The 16,137-nt window shown below is 47.9% G+C and overlaps 1 long non-coding RNA gene across 2 annotated transcripts in view; it reads left to right on the top strand.

The window, feature by feature from the left end:
* The window catches only part of LOC109118621, a 67,910-nt gene extending 52,720 nt beyond the window's left edge, over positions 1–15,190 (top strand). For both annotated transcript variants that reach the window (XR_002025979.2, XR_002025978.2), the window contains exon 3: positions 14,477–15,190. This is a non-coding gene — a long non-coding RNA (uncharacterized LOC109118621). The remainder of the gene's footprint in view (positions 1–14,476) is intronic.
* The last annotated feature ends 947 nt before the right edge of the window (positions 15,191–16,137 follow it).

Here is a 16,137-nt window from a genome sequence, read left to right as displayed (position 1 = left end):
ACACACACACACACACACACAGAGTCCTCCACTGTGGGGTAGAGGAACATAGCAGAGTTTATGAGTGCTGGGATTTAATTCTAGGATACCTCGTCTTCTGGTATCTGCGGTGTATTCTCTGGAATTTATTATGTGCCCATGGTGTCTCTCCAACCAGCCTGTCTCCCCTCTTTCCACAGCACCAGCTTAATATCAGCCCTTGTCACCTCACACCTGGATTATAAAGCAGCTGGGCCCCTGTCTCGGGCTCAGTCACCCCCAGTTCCAACTGCTGTCTTTGGCCAGCAGCACAAGACGCAAAGACACTGCACGCCTCCTCGCCTCTGCTAAAGAACTCAGTCACACCGGCTCCGGAGACCTGGGCGTGGGTCATTTGCCAGTTCCACGGGGCAGGGGACCCCAGTGTGAGTGTTAGAATCTCCCGGAGATGCTGAGAGATGAGTCTTGGCACTGTCTCTTGATGGGACTCAGAAAGCCATATTTAATATATCTCTGTTTTATTATTATACTAAGATATCCTGAAAACAACTTCAAGATGGTGAGTTGTTCCCTGGTAATGTTCTTGGAACACAAAATTGCCCCCCAAAACTATCTAATAAGCTGGGAAGCTTTGTAGTATAGAATCTTATTGAAAGCCAGAGTAGTGGCTATGTTTTCTTTCTGACAGTGTTCTTTTTCTTGATGTGCATGTTTTATGCCTTGGAATATTCCTGGTAAATGTTCCATGTAACATGTGTGTGTGTGTGTGCACACATGTGCATATATGTGTACAAGGAATGCTTGAAAGAAATGGAATTTTTAAATTAAAAAAATATAATAAAGGACACGTTGCCATCACGCTCCCTCCCCTTGAACGCACTGGCCTGTTGTTCTTGCCATTTTCTGAAGCAGGTCTGGAGCCCTCTTTAGGGAGTATCTTTACGAGGTGTGATCAAAAATACAGTGAATGCTGCTGCCAAGTGCTGGGCAAAAGAAAAGCAGGCTGGTGAAAAGGTCCTCACCTACCTCACTCCCAGACCCAGCACGATGCAGCTTTGGGTTCTTCCAAAATGAGGTGAAAGATAAAGGTGAATCAGTTCGGGGTTCAGAGGCAGCCGCTATAGCACAAGTGAAGGCACCTACGAAAGAGCTGCTTCAGAAAGGGGCCTGATGGATGGGAAGCGTGTGTGTGAAGCAAGGGGAGGACTTGTGAGGGGTTGGTGGCGCTGCGTATTTCGCTGTAATGACTTTGTAAAACTTACACATCCGCTGTGTGCTCCGATTCATCGCTGCTCTCGCTGTCTCTCTGTGCACCCTCTTTCGTTCACTTTGCCTCCACTGCATTCCTCTTCCTGAAACATCACTTCAGAATACCTCTCTGTTTTATTTGCAATATACTTCCTCTGACCATTGTAAATTTCCTCCAAATTAACATTTGTACGTCAATTCTCAGGCCTACCAGACCTTTGATTCATGTTTGAGAAGCTGGACTCTGTCCCAGGGCAGTAAAGGGATGAGGAGGGAAAGGGGAGAGGCCTCCAGGGCTGGGGCAGGCTGAGCCCTGGCGCCGGGTTGGCACCGGAACTTTGATCCTGAGTCTGTGTCGAGTAAGTGGCGCCTCACACGATGCCTCCATCACCTGGGTGATAAACTGAGTGCATCTGGAGGAGGAGTTTGAATGCTTCCTGTACAACATCTCTGCCTGTTAGGAACCAACTCGCAGTCCTGCGCAGTGCTGTGGTAGCTAACAGACGTGCCCAATGACCATCGCTGCTTTAGTAACGACAGCCTCGCCACCTGACTGTTCCGAAAGCCTGTGTCAGTACCGTGTGCTCTGGTGAGGGAGTGTGTGGCCCTGGGAGCACTCTCTTCCTGGGGTCTTACAGCAGGAAGAGCACTGCTTGACGCAGGTACTCAGGAGAGGTAAATCCTCTGCCCCTTCTGAGGAAGCATCCACGCCTGGTCAGTGGTGAGCGACCTCAGGCCCCAGGAAGCCAGGGGCTGGGGAAACCACTCCCGCAGGGTAGGGTGGGGTGTGCCATGGCCACCGTGGTCCTTGGAGCCAGGTTTAAAGTAAGACGAGGGTGACAGGGACAAAGGCTGGAAATTGGGGAAATGCAGGGCCCTGTTGCTGCAGGGCTGGCCCAGATTTATGGTTTCTAGCGGGGCCTAGGTAGGTGGATCCTACCAGGTGTGTGGAGCACAATGAGGCCCCGAAGTTAGGAGTTAGGACGTCATCGGCGCACCCAGGTGTGTCGTGGTAATTGTCGGCGTGGAGATGGGGCAGCATGAGGAAAGAGGTCTGTGCGTGTGGGACGCCTTGATCTGGACAACCTCAGTGGCTGGCGATGGCAGTGTGGACCCGGAGACATCGAGGTCCAGAGGCCAGACACTCAGGCGGCCTTGAATGCAGACCCCTCCCTTTTGTTTCTGCAGCTCCTCTTCTAGGGAGAGGGCTCTGGACTCACAGGCTCCCCTCTCCTCTCGGATCAGAGCTCGGCCCTTCAGCTCCCACCTGTCCTCCGCATCTCCTTGGCCTTTACCCGGTCACCAGCAACTGCGCACATCCGGTGTCTAACCGGTGCCGCGGTGTTAGGCCTTCGTGCCTTCGCTTCGTTGACATCATTCACATTCCTTCGTGGAGTTCTCTCTTTTTTATGGTTATTTTTTTAGCATGAAAAACATTTTTCAAAAGAGCGGAGGTCCTGAGTTCAGAAGGAAGTGGAATGCGCTGCGTAATGCAGTGTGAGCTGCTGGCTGTCTGCTGCATTCCTGTGAAGAAGTCTCTGTTTTATTTCTTTGTATGAAAAATGAAGATTACAAGTGTCGCCCTGGCTTGGCCGATACGACAATGTCTAATGAATGAATTGCTCTGAAGAGGGAACAGAATTATGAGGTGCTAAATAACGCTGTGCACGTGGAGGTTCAATTTGACCACGTGATTTATTAGACGTCTCACGAGTGGTATCATTGCCTCAAGGGAGCAGAGCAGGGTTGGTTTATAAGATCTCTGAGCCGTCTTGAACTAAGCCCACGAGCTGTGGATCTTTGTTATTGTTTTAAGTAGAGAGACGCACTGTAGCTCATAGGTTCCAAACTCTGGAATGTGACATTTATTAGCCCTGCAACTCCATCAAAAACAACGCAAGGTGCTAAACTGCGGTGGTGAAGGGACAGAAAGCAAACAGAAGTCACCGGACCCTAATCTGACAGCTCTGAGTGGGTGTGTGGGTGTGGCCCATGTGTATCATCTCCCCCAGGATTGCTGTAGCACATGTGAGCATTTTGCAAGTTAAAATGCAACTCTCCCTGCTGCAGCCACATTAAACTCTACTTGGAACCGCAGGTCCAGCTGCTGCCTTTCTGTTTTTGCCGCCATCAAAAGCAATGCAGGTTCAAGGTAGGGCTGGGAATATCAGTGCTGCCCCAAATGGCAAGAAATCTGGCTGCCCTGCTGGCTGGCTCTCTCTTCCAAGTGAAGCGGCGTGGGCATTGCAGGCCATGCTCCAATAACGGGAGACACTGCAGAGCCAGTGAAGAAGACGAGATGAGAGGCTTAAATTTGAGAAATATGCTCTTTCTCAAACATGATTTTAGTCTTCAGGCTATGATTTGGAGCCTTGATTTTGGGACAAGTGTTTTCCAGTTATCCCCAGGGGATATTGCAGCGACTACTAGACAGAATATATTTTAAAATAATCAGTCACCCAATTTTTCAAATGAAATAAGCCTGGTGGAAGTTTTTGGTTGGTTGTTTGTTTCAGGACTAGGTAGAGAGCAGCCACAGAAAGTGCACCAGATCTCAGCAGGACAGATTAAGGACAGACTGACCTCACAGCTGGCCGGGACCAAGCACAGAAGTGAGAAAAGGGGGCTGCGTCTGCCCCACTGGAGTTTGTTCTGCCGATCGTAGCACTTTCTCAGCTCCTCCTCACATTTCAGCCGACCAGCTTGTTTCAGAACACCTGGGGCTCCAGTCTGTTGTTTTGAGGTCTTAGGATGCTTCACCCTTCAACACCCACCCACACTTACCAATGATGTTGATCTTATAAGGTTGTCAGGATCCCTCGGAAGATGTGTTAAATTAAAAACACAGTGCCTGGTAACTGGGAGGTACTTGGTTAGTGATAACTTTTTTCCCCCTGCCTTCTTCAAGCATTTTTAAAATAGCATAGCACATCAAAGGTCTTTTGGTGGAGGAAGTAGTTGCAATACTGGGATGTCACAACTTGAAGTTGGAACTTCTCTTCTGGAGGTCGAGTCACGTGGACACATCTTATTGGTCCTGTTTGCAAGTGCACTTGGCTAGAGCTGAGTCCTCTCAGCAGAGGTCAGAACAATTCAGAAACCACCTTTTCTAGAGTGAGTAGATACACCATAATGCTTGTTATACACTTAACACAGCCTACTGGACATTGGGATTGGCAAGCAGGCACAGATTTGATTGTTTTCAGATCAGAGAAAGCTAAGATTCTGCAATTTATTTTCAACACAAATAATAAGGTAAGAAGTGGCTGGAACGGATAAGCTAGCGTACAGAAACCAAGTGGCTGTTTATGTTAGTGATACAGCAAATGGCCAGCCTTTTCCTAAACAATTCACTAGGGCTGCTCTGTGGTGGAAATAGTTACAGAGAAATCCCAATTTATAGTTATGGAGAATTTCCTAATTTCGAAAGTTATCCCACCCTGGTCTCTGAATCCTTACTACGGTTCTCTAAATTATAGGTTCATGGTCTTGTGAAGATGACTGTGGGTCTCAAATTAGGCAGTGAAAGGACAGAATCACAGCCTCCACACTTCTGAGAGGGGCTACGTAACCTGACTCAGATTAGTTCAACTTCCTGAACTTTATTTATTTCCATACTTATAGACTATTGAACTTAGTTGGTGATAGTGGCTGAGCAATGTGTTGAGAATTTATTGAAATAATTATTGTTATTTTTGTCTGTGACATAAATTGAAGAGGGGTCGATGATCAGACAGGTCCAAAGAAATTGGGTGACTTCACTACAATCTCCCTTGGGCTCCAGAGTCAGGACGAGGGGTGCCCAGGGGCAGCTGGCCCTGGGGGCACCAGCTGGCATGAGCGGTGGGCCAACTATGGTGGGATGGGCTGATCTTGTATATACTGTCTCTGCGATGCCAGAATTTTAACAAAATTTAGGCTGTCATTTAATTTTTTATTTTGATGCAAAATATTACTTCAACTTTTCAGAGGCAGCATTCGACATTTTAGTATCACATTTTCAGAGTGACTGATAATGCCTGCTGTATAATCACTTGTGTTACACTGGAGCCTGCTGTGCAGTGAGGACCAAAGCTACGTAACAGTGCCAGTGTGCGAACCGGTCAGGCCTTGTGCTGGAACTGGCCACTGAGTCATGTGGAAACAGTAACCATCATGTGGCAGTCATTTATTTTTTTATGAAAATGCTTATGTTACTGTAACATTCCATGAGGCTCTGAAGAACATAGAAAAGGCGATAAATATCTGTGGTTATTACCTTCTTTCCCGAGGGGAAAACCCTCATGCAATCACAGGTACACATCGAAAGAGGAGGTGTACCGTCTCCATCATGAAGCCATGGTATGGATTCATGGACGTTTTAGGCCCCACTCCTGATACCTAAATTCCAAGGGAGATAATTTCATCCGTTTGTTTACATGAAAGCGTTCCACCATGCCTGGCTGAAAAGTTCTGGTAGACAGTAATCTTTCCTTGATGTTTGCCTTTTTTCTCCAAAGGGATCTGCCATGTGACATGCAAAACGTTCGATTTACTCATTGATTCATTTGTTCCTGTTACAGCTATTGTCAAGTGCCTGCTACAGGGGGATATACTGATCTTAGGTGACTCTGGAGTGGGCAGCCTTGACTGGCAGGATCTGGTGATTCCTGGGTGCATACAGCAGCTTCCCTATGGCCAGTCCTTCATGTGCCCAGGGTGCCATCACCAAACTGTGACTTGGAAAGAGGTGAGCAGACTGGGATCTGCTGGGGCTGTCACCCAGCAAGTGGAGCCTGTCACGCACCTGGGAGAGATGTATACATATACATCCACTTCAGTGCCCGAAGAAAATGGAGAAACTCAGCCAAACTGCCAAAAGAGCTAAGTTTTATTTTTTATTCAGGTAATAAACAGCCTATGTCTAGCATGGACTAGAGTAGTGAAAAAATGTGGATGTGTTAAGTTAGAATTATGCACAGACTCTGATCAGTGGAGAAAACTGTACTTAAAATCTGATCAGCAGAAATACAATTCGCTTATTGTTTTCAGCCGTATAATTGGGTATTTGGGAATAATATATACATGACACGTCATTTTCCTCTCTTGTACACAAACTGTTGACCAGTATGCCACTGTGGGGGCCCTAACAGGCTTGGAACTGTGGTGAAATTAGTCCATCACATTACCATAAGAACTTTCCTCACATCAGTGGGCTGTAGCAGCCTGCTGGAGCTAAGGCTTGGGATTTGGTGTGCTATACGCTGCTGTCTGGCCGCAGTCTGCCCCGTGCGGAGGCCAACAATCTTGTAATGTCACAAGGGAAACGGCTAAGAGGGGCTTGATGGATTAGTGCGATCCATCCTCACTCTGGGGGAAAAATTCAAGGACAATAAGTCAATAGGATTTTCATATATGTATGTGTGTGTGAATGTGTATGTATGCATATACATTTTAATTTTGTGCCTTTTCCAAAAGAATATTAATTTAGAATGTAATTAACTAAAAGACAAAAAGAAACAGAAAGAAAAAAAAAATCACATCTCACCACGCAGAAGCAATTTCTATGGTTTTGGCCTTGTTGCTTTCTGTATTCTTTCAGGAATTTAAACAAGTTGTTGAACTCATATTGAATTTAGATTTTGTTTCTTAAATATTTTTTCCATGAACATCATGTTAAAAGTATTTCCTTATGTAACAAAAACTCACTGTTAACATTTCAATTAGGTACATAATAGTTCATCTTCCATCATTTTCTTTAACCTTCTACAATTTTAGACATTTGGGTGTTTTTCCTCATTTTTCTTTTATTATAAATAATGCTGCAGGAGACATTTTTGTCTACAGAACTTGGGTCACATGACTGACTTTTTCCTTAGGAGAGATTCCTGTCTTCAAGGGGATGAACAGTCAGAGGCCTCTGGGGACACAAAGCCAAATTGTTTTTGGACAAGATGGTCCTAGCTTGTCCTTTAGCCTCAAGGATGCTAACTCTCAGCACATTTTCAGCCCTGGGGATTGTGACTGCTTAGAATTTATGGCCAAGTGTTCTGTATTATTTTAATTTTCATTTAGAATAAAAGTGAATTAGTGAGGTTGGACTCTTTTTATCTGTTTGTTGCTTGCATTTCCTTTTCTATGAATGACCTACACGTGGCCTTTGCCTGTTGACCTGCTGACTTCTTAGGGTTTTTATATTGGTTTGTGTTATGGTTTTGGAATAATGTCCCCTGAGGCCTCATGTGTCCAGAGGTGGGACTTCAGTAGGGTGATCAGATCATGGGGCACTTACTCAACAGTGGTTTCACCCATTGATGAGTTCCTGGCTTACTTTGCTGTAAGTGGGCAGGACCTGTTTGGCAGAAGTGAATCCCTGGAGTAGGACCTTGGAGGGTGTGCTTACCCCTTGCTGGCTCTTCTCATCTCTCTCCGCTTCCTGCGTTGAGCAGCTTTCCTCCACCAGGCCATTTCTGCCTTGCAGCACCATCCATGGACTGACCCCACTGAAACCTTGAGCCAAATAAGCCTCTCCCCTTAAACATGCAGGTGCCTGGTGTTTCAACCCAGTATTAGGAAAGTGAGCAGAACAGTGACTGAGTTCTGCACATGGATGGCTATAACTTTGTTTTTCTTACCCAATGCAAATAATTTCCCCATTTTATTAGTTAAAAGAATATCTATTAGTGTGTTCTCATGTTATATAGAAATTAAATATTTATTAAATTCAGCTTCATTTATATTTTCCCTTTGTGATTTCATCCATTGAATTTGAATATAGCAAGATCTGCCATATTCAGGTCAGATATTTACCCATTTTTTGGCTTTTGTGATTTTTCATTTTTTAACATTTAAATCTTTATTCTGTTTGATCTTTAAGTGTACAAGTGTAAGGATATAAGTAATTTTATGAATATCTTGTAAAATAATGCTTTTTTCCTTGATCAATTTGTATGTACCAGTTTTCAAGTATTTATGGGGAACATACAGTAAGTCCTATTTCTGAAACTTTGACTTTGTTCCATCTTCCTGCCTCGCTTGTGCCATTACCACTGTTACTTAATTATTTCTGACGTGGTGTTTTCATAACTTCTATTACCTTACCAGTTGCCCTCATTTGAAAATTAAGTGGTGTGACTTTCAGTTTTTCCCAGTGACTTTAAAAACAAGGTTTAAAAAACAAATTGCAAGAATCTTTCAGTTTGATTTTGAGCGGTTTAAAGCATATATATTTGGGAACAGTACTCCAAAGTGAGTGGCATCATGTTGACATAAATGAAGGCAAAATTGCCTCACTTACAAATCAACAAATCAACATAACAGGAACCAGGCTGAAGGGTGGGGGCCCAGAGCATTGCCAGAGGCACCCACAGCTGAACTGGGGTTGAACGCACTGTTTATCTTGTCGACTTGTGGTCTGCGTGTGCCCACGTCTCTTAGGCCTTGTTCTAGGAATTCCCTCACCTGCCAGCCAGAAGGAGCCATCTCTGGTTCCCTTGCAAAGGGGTTGTGAAGATTAAGCAAGGGCCGATTATCAACCCTTCAGAACATCAAAATGTGTATGTTTTTAAAAGTTAGATTATTCTGATCCCTCTGAAGAGCAAATCCCCCACATTGGCGCACAGAGACCAGACTCTGAAAACTACAGGTGATTTTCATTTCCGTCAACTGGGAAGCTTAGAAGGCAGGCTCACTCTCCATTTGTTCTTCTAAAAATCAAACTGGGCAACTTTCCCCTTTCCCTCTGCAGGTTCAGTTCATTCACACGGTCCTGAACTTTTTAATACTGAAAAGAATGCCTTGGTGTTTCACACGCAGGAGGCCTGTCAAGTAGATTGCTATTGGCAGGCCAGCAGATCGTGTGGCCTGGGCTTATCTACCTCTGCAAGTTGCAGGCGCTGGGATTGGCTGGGGTGCAGTGTGGGTCCCCAGACAGCTCGCCTGGGCTTTGGCCAAAGCCTGCGGGTGTAAGGAGCAGCTCTCCCCAGCTTGTGGTTTAGGAAGCTCAGTTTCTCCCCATTGAGGATGCTGTGTCAGTTTTGAGCTACCTACTGCTGTTCATTTGAAGTCTGCACATCTGAGGAGCAGAGAAGACTCACTTTGTGGAGGGCACAGTCTGCACTCTAGTTTTATGTGCGAGATACATGCCAGTAAGCACATCAATAGCAGGGTTTGTGAAAATGTGACTTTTGCAATATAATCTGGACCCAGAAGATTTTAGCTGTCTCCACTGGCATGGGGTAAGATGGAATTTGATGTCTGGGAGAGCCTGGACCCTCACTCGTTTAACCCTTTCCTTCTGCAAATAGCAGCTGGCTTCAGATAGACAGAGACTTTTCCAGGCTGTGCAGCCAGCCAGGGGCAGAGGGGAATTCAACTCCGGGCACTTACACCCGTCACCGTGACACTGCGTCACTCTGAAGACAAGGCATTGCCAGCCAGTGTGCAGGACAGCTGGGATGGGGAAAAGGACAGCAGTGACTGGCCATCCCCCAGGAACCAGGCTCCCATGCCTGGTTGGAAAAGCGCACTTGCCTTTTCGAGTCTCCTTGTAGCTCTTGGAGAGCTTCTTCCTCACCAACAGGAAAATATCGCAGAGGAGTAAATGTGATGGAAAACGCCTGGATGGATCACGATCTAGGTTTCAAGTGTGGGAAATGTGTCACGCCCAGGTGTGTGCATCCCTCCACCGACCTGGTCACTTCCACAGATTAGTTATTATTAAAACCGGGAGAGGATCCACCTGCCGAAGTGTCTCCACCTGGCTTTCTGAAATTAGTCTGTTGCCATCTGTCCCCGAAACTTCGACTTCCCTTTGTCCCTAACAGGGGCTCTGCTCTTGGCACTCTTACCTGCAGGTTTTTAGTCTCTAAGCTTGGTGGGTTCTGGTGCCGGGGCCCCTGCCCTGGGCACCCCCACCTCCTTTCGTGCATGTGGCAGTGGCCCGGGTCCTCAGGTCACAGGGACTCACACCCTGGGGAGCTGGGAAGGCGGGGTTTTTCTGCTCTCTATCCCCTGCCCAGCAGGGTTCAGTGAGGGACAGGGACAAATTGAGCAGAGAGAATTCAGAGAGCCCCGACGAGGAGCGGCTTCTGTTTCTTGTCACGGCCCCACTCCAGTGAAGTCCGTCATGGCTCGCTTTATCGATCCTCGAATTCTCGTCACCGCCGCGGAAGGACCGCCCCTGGGGTGTTCTCAGTTCCCACATTTCTCTGGCTTTCCTTCCTGGTTTCTTTCCCCAGAATGACCTTGTTTTTCATTGAGTCATGGCAACAATTATTTGCTTTTCATCCATATTTTCCCCTCAAATTGTCCCAGGTATTTGCTTTCAAGACCCATAAAGACGACTGTAAGAATAACAAGTTGGGCAGACAGCCTGGCTTCGATACAACATCTGCCAGAGGCAAACTAGAAATGCCTATCTGGAGGCGATGGTAACAAGGACACACCTCCGCGGTGCCCAGGCCCGTGTTGGTGCCTCGGCACCCCTCTCCCAGTGGGTCGTGAGCTCTGCTTTCTGAATCTTCCTGTCCCGAGAGTGTCACACAGTGTCTGTGGTACAGGAGGGCCACCATAATGGGCGGGGGACATTGGCGATGTCAGGTCCCTTCCACAGAGAAAAGGGTGGTCCCAGGCCTCTCCCGCAGCACCATGGGTGTCCTCTCCCCACCTCTAACCTTCCTGGAGCCTCAGCTTGCTGTTTGCTTTGCCCGTGGGGTTGTGAGCTTGTATCCTTTCTATCAAAGATCATGTGTGACCTTTTTCTTCTGTGGAAAAAAAAAAGCTGATTCTTGCGGCCGTGGTTTGCTGCAGCTGGTGAAATGGATTAGTCTGTTGACAAATCATCTTGGTCTAAACTGCTGACATTTCGCAGCTCCTGCTGGATTGCATGGTGTTGTGCAACTTTATGTGGACACAAATGAGTTTATTGGAGAGGGCTGTGTCTTTGTGGCTGTACCGTGTGTGGTGATAAACATCTTCTGTGGGTGCTCAGAGTAGCCTCAGCCACAGCCTTCCATTTCAGGGTGGCGGGTCACCCAGAGGGGTTAGGACGGCCCCTTGCCAAAGTAGACCGAGGGACCAGAGGCTGTGGGTCACCCCTCCTGGCAGGGCATCCTCTGCTGGTGGTCTGGGGTGTTTCTGTTCTCAGTGCTCACACTCTCTACCTCTGGCCACAGAACAAGCCTCCTGCAATGCCAACCACACCAGAGACAGGAACCCAGACCCTAGGAAAACCAGGCACTGCCAGGGAGGTATGGGTGGTGGGCTGTGCGTTGGGAGGGCGTCCCCAGCCCTGGATACCCTGCTGGAGTGGAGGTCCAGAGCTCGAGGGGTCTGGCGGCTCCTGTGGGGAGGAAGGGGACTAGAAGGGAAACAGAGCCAGCTAAGATCCATCACCAAGAAGTTTTAGGTAAGACATGAAAAAGAAGGCAGAACTCAGCCAGCAGATGCCACTGAACATTCACCCCTGAGGATCACTGATGTTGCAGACCAGGTGGGGACAGGACAGGGGCTGGACCGGGAGCTGGGGATGGCCACAGATCGAGCCGAGATCCTGCAGGCCTCCAGGTGTGCACGGGTGCTGCAGAATCGGAACTCAGGCTCCAACTCGGCCTGGAGGGGCGGCCAGAGGTGTGGACTTCAGGGGGACATGGGTGGGTCATAGAGGAAGGCCAGGGTCCTGTGGGGAAGAGATCTGCAGGAAGGGAGAGGACAGAGAACAGACAGGAGGGAACATCAGAGAACCGGGCTCCTGTCACTTCGGGGGTGCCAAGGCAGCCAGGCCCTGGGGACTCTGTGGTGCAGTGTGGAGTTGAGGTGGGAAGTGAGGGGTAGCAGACTCAGGGTGCGGCAGGGGCTGGACTTACCCGGGAGCTCATTCTGGGCTGAAGGAGCAGCCAGGGGACCTCAGAGACTCTGCCCTCACACGGGCATCGTGAGCCAGCGGTGGCACTGGAGCATGCAGTGAGGGGCAGAATTAGTGTCTGTTCAAATTCTGCCACTGGGCTGTGGGGTCTTCAGGATGTGGAGCGCGGGGCGGAGGCTGGTGGGGTGACCCCGCACTCTGGGCCCTGGGCTGACTTCACAGCCCTGACAGGCCCAGCTGGAGCGGCTTCCGGGCAGCTGGTCCATTTGGGGTTGGATCTTCTTCCTCTGCTCACCCGAGATTGACTTGGCTGAGCCCTGCAGGCTTCTGCTTTCATCCCAACCCCACCTGGTGATGGACGTGTGTGTGTGTGTGGCTGGGGATTGAACCCATGGTCTTTGCACTGAGATGTATCCCCAGCCCTTTTTTATTTTTAAACTTGAGACAGGTTCTAAGTTGTTAATTTGCCCAGGCTGAGCTTGAAATTTCCATCCTCCTGCCTCAGCCTCCCAGCACCATGGGCCACAGTACTCATTATGTGATGTTTCATCTTGACTGCCGAGTTGACTGGCTTCTGAGCCTCCCAGAAGGCCTCCAAAGCACAGTCTGAGTGTGTCTGGGTGGGCCGTGGGAGCGTGGTCTGCTGCTGAGCACTGGCCCCTTTCACTCTGGCTCTCCCTCCGTGCCCTCCTTGCTGGCTGCCATGGGGTGAACATCTTTCCTCTTCCACCACTTGTTCCTGCATTGGATCTGGGCTGCCATGGGCGGAAACCTCCGAAACCTCTCCTCTTTTGAGTTGTGTATGTTGGGTACTTTGTCCCAGTAATAGAAAACTGACTGACACAATCTGTGGTGGGTAGCGCTGCCACCACAGACAGGTGGCTGGACCTGAGATGACAGACCAGCTGCTACCGCTGGGCATCTCCCAGAGAAGCTGCCTGTCCCTCTTCCCTGGGACAGCGCCCCTCACTGTGATGCTAAAGGAGCAGCCCAAGGGATGTGGGCTCAAGTCCCAGCCGAGGTTTTCCTAGCACCCTGGATGCTCCTCACGTTTGTAGCATCTAGCGTGGAACAGAGGCCCAGACAGAGGTGTGGGCTGTGAGCAGCTTCAGCAGAATCCTCTCCTAAAGCTCTGGGAAGCCACAGGATGCATTTCCTTTCCTGGCATTTAAAAAAATAGTTGAAACATTTCAGCAGATTTTAATGTTTCCTATTTAAAAATGAAAGAGAAGCTGCACTAGAAGCTTCGGAAAGACACTGGCTATAGTTCTGAGAATCAAAGAGCTCCGAAAGGACGCCTCCTACCCACCCAGCCTTCCCCACGCCTGCTCCCTACCCGGGGCAGAGTTCACACAGCACAGAGCAGAGACAGAGGGGAGCCGGGAGCTGCGGATGGTGGCACTGGGAAGATGCCACTGTGGGTTCCCGTGGGTGCCCGGGAGGAGCCCTCTCCAGCTCTGGGACTCGGTGCTTCCCAAGGAGCCAGAAGTCTTCACGTGGAAAAACCAAGCAGGAGGAAAACAAGACAAAACAAAAAAAGACAGCTCCTCCCCGTTTTAATATCATTTTCAGTAGCACAATGCACTTAAAGTAAGGCATAGATTCCGCAGGGTAATGTGGCCTCAGGACATGATTTAGATGGAAAATTTAAGTAAGATTAATGCAATTTATTATCCGACAGGATATCCCTACAAGCCACACTATTTGGCTGAATTTTAGATTCCCAATCTAATATTTCAGATGAGATTTCCAGATGGGTGTCTTATTCCTCTATTAGTTTAGTCAGGGTGATATAGAGTTTGTAAAACAGGAGGGGTTAAACTAGTTTTAACAGTTGATTAATCACTGAAATTACTTTGTTACTATTCGAGTCCGCTGGCTTTTGTTTATTAAAGTCACTCCCTGAAAGTCAAAGCCAGCACAAACTGGAGGCCCATTTCCAGCTTTGCTAATTCATTCAGTGACTTCTTCAAAGGAAATCTTCTCAAAAGTAGTGAATTTATGGTTGCACTGAAAGCCTGCTCAGTGCTTGCCCTTTGCTTTGAGGAAACTAATGTGGAGGTTTGCACACTCAGGCACACGCGTGCACACACGCACACATGCACCGGTAGTGTTCCCAAGTCTGATTGTGAATTTCTGTGCCTTTGCCACTCCTGTCAAGAAGTGGACAGGTGAGGCTGTAGCAGGTGACGAGCCTCGTGTCTCCCGCGATGTAACCCGGCGCCAGGCTTCGAGGCGGCCGGAGGGAGGGAAGGGCTGGGAAGTGGCAGCCACAATCAGAGGAGCAGGACAGGGCTGGGCGCTGAGGGCAGGGCCAGCTTCCCTGCCTCCAAACCCGGCTTCTTCTCGGGATATAAGAATTTCCTGAAGTCTGGGCTTGGTAAATTGATTACAATCTCTTTTCAGAGACCCATCAGGACCAAAGTGGTGAGCTGCAGACATAAACTCAAATTCCAGAGTCTCCTTCTAACCAGCTCATAAATGAATTCCTAAATGCTGACTGCGCCAGAAGACCCAGCGTTGGAAAACCACTTGGCAGGAATCATCCATTTCAAAATGAGATGAACTGCTCTCTTTAGCCTCATTGAAAACTTCACAGAAACGCCAGATTTCCATAAACACAGGTTCCCTTGAATTTCCAGGGCTTTGATTAACTGGTGGACCAGGGAGCCTCACAAATACAGATTTGTGAGCAATATTCAGTTTGGACGAGCTGGGCGCTGGAAACCAACCCCAGCCTCCCCTCTCCTGTCGAAGACGTTAACTCTTCCCTGCTCTCTGAGGCTCCTTTTGTTATGAGGAGTTTGGAGAATTAAGAATTAGTCTCTGGTTTTAAAGCGTGGCGATATATCATCTTGCTGTCGTGCATGTCATCATCTGTTAAGCTTTTTATGACTGATTGGCAGCCCGCTGCTTTATAGTGTGGCTTTAATGCCCCCGAGGAACGAGAGAATTAAAAAATACACTTCTCTGTCTGCTGAAAAGTCATAAAGCTGTGGCTTCTACTAAGTAAAGAGATTGCTTGCGAAGACATATTTTCTTTTTAAAATGTGTTTTCATTTTTCTTCCTACTGCCGCCCTTCTCCTCTGCCACTGGCACACGAAGCGAACAGATTCACAGTTACAAGATCTGGTGGTTGCCTTCATTTTTAATTTTTGGCTTCTGTGTTCAAGTCAATAAAGGCCAAATACATCTGAAGGATAAATAGCCAATTTTGTGTTTTCTGAAAAGCTGTTCCCTTCCAAGGCAGGGAGCCTGGAGTCAGAATGGCCAGGAGTAAGGACCGGCTCTGTGGCCTCTGGGAGTTTCCTCTTCATTTTGTTTAATGCCTGTCATTTGTCAGTGTGATATTATGCATCAGAAAGTGTGCAAATGAGAGTATGAGTCAAGCTAGTTACTCTGTTTAACCAGCTTGAATTTTTTATTTTTGTTTTGTTTTTAGGGGAAGCAAAAGGACTTGAAGAACAGATATATTAATTTTAGGTTGTAGCTTAACTTACAGCAGGGTTTTTAAAAAGAAAAAAGGAATCCAGAGCGGTCAGCACATTTGGCTTCAGTTTTAACCTATTTCTGGTAGTAGAAACTCAATCTGGGTCTCAACGAATTGAATCTTACCAGAGTTTCTCCGCAATGTCAGCTTCCAGTTATGAAAGGGGGAAATAGAGAAGTCATTCTTAGACAAGGCAGGATATAAATTTCCCTCTGAGCCACAGGAGAGCAGGAGGATTCCGAAAGCAAGAAGGAGGTAGATTTCACCCAGGAATGGCCAAGCAGCAGTCTGTGCAGTCACTTCCAAGCAGGGCTCTTATTCTGGATTTGTCACGAGAATAACTCCACATCCTCGGTGTTTTATCTGCCAAGCCCAGTGAGCATCTAAGGGGTGGCTCTGAATCCTCTGGGCCCCTCCTCCACTGTCATTGTCCTCATCATGCTAACTTCCCGCCCTAAGTGATTCACTTAGAGAATAACCCAGGAAAAAATGATGTAAGCTAATTAGCTCTTTCACCTCCTCCTCCTCCTCCTCCTCCTGCTCCTCCTTCTGCTCCTCCTCCTCCTCCTCCACCTC

This window comes from Fukomys damarensis, unplaced genomic scaffold (genome assembly GCF_012274545.1).
Source record: "Fukomys damarensis isolate Sample0158 unplaced genomic scaffold, DMR_v1.0_HiC HiC_scaffold_11, whole genome shotgun sequence".
NCBI lineage: Eukaryota > Metazoa > Chordata > Mammalia > Rodentia > Bathyergidae > Fukomys > Fukomys damarensis.
This window is presented reverse-complemented; position numbering and strand designations above follow the sequence as displayed.